We start from the raw sequence: 1,071 nt of genomic DNA, 5'->3' as shown, positions 1-1,071 counted from the left end.
CTGCATTTTGCGTGCTAGTGGCGTTGGTACATGCCAAGAAACGAGCAAGCAAGCAAGCAAGCAAACAGCAGCAGCTAACGACACCGGGATCACGGAGTTACAACGTGCATTCGCTACGGATCTTCGAGTCTACCGGCATTAACTTATCGCGCGTATCTGCGCAATGAACCACCCCAATAGAAGATGTTGTTTATTTTCCTGCTTAGGAGATCTACCAGGGAGGTTAAGTCGTTCGACGAATGCATTCAATTTAACTTTGAAAGGCTCGGTTGCATTTGAATGAAATTAATAAAAAAGTAAGAAATTCGCTGATGTTAGAATGCGGTATCGTTTGAATCGATTTTCTATATCATTAAATCTCGAAAAGCTTTTATATTTCTTCTCTTGGGTACAACATAACGAGAAATTCTTCGGCTCACGGTTTATCGGACACGATTCTCGTGGTGGACGCTTACCGCATCGGCCGCTCCCCCGTTTCCCTCGTAGTTCTTCGGTAGGACGTAATACTCTTGAGGGGGATATGCGTGTTCGTGGATGTGCGTGCATGCCTAACGAAGCGTGCAGCCTCCACTAGCCCCACCAGCTTCTAGAACGTTACGGCACAGGCCGTAACAATTATTAACCTGATTGCACCTGATCATATACGAGGAGTAACACGCGCGACCTTCTCTGTGTCAGTATGTATGTGACTCCGGTGAACGTGGAATACCGCGTAGAGGAGGAGAGTTTTCCAGAGAGTGCGGTGAAGAGGGTTAACATCGGTGATACAGGTTTATGTACATGTGCGTGTAGCACGCATCGAAGGGACAACAACGTTGCCGTGAGTGAGGGAGGTAGGTAGGCTAAAGCTCCCGTTTAATCCTGTCGCGGATTCGAGTCTCGGGATTTGGCTACTCGAAGTTGCGCGAGAGGGGAGTTTCCAAACGAGAGAAAGAGAAAGATGGAGAAGGAGAAGCGCGGAGAGGAGCTACGCGCTCGTGTATAACGAATCAATTCTGTATCTCTCTCTCTCTCCCTCTTTCTATCTTTCTCGATCGCGCGTAGATAGGGTCGCGTTGGTGCGGCACACGT

Source organism: Polistes fuscatus, unplaced genomic scaffold, assembly GCF_010416935.1.
Source record: "Polistes fuscatus isolate 324 unplaced genomic scaffold, CU_Pfus_HIC Scaffold5, whole genome shotgun sequence".
NCBI lineage: Eukaryota > Metazoa > Arthropoda > Insecta > Hymenoptera > Vespidae > Polistes > Polistes fuscatus.
This window is presented reverse-complemented; position numbering follows the sequence as displayed.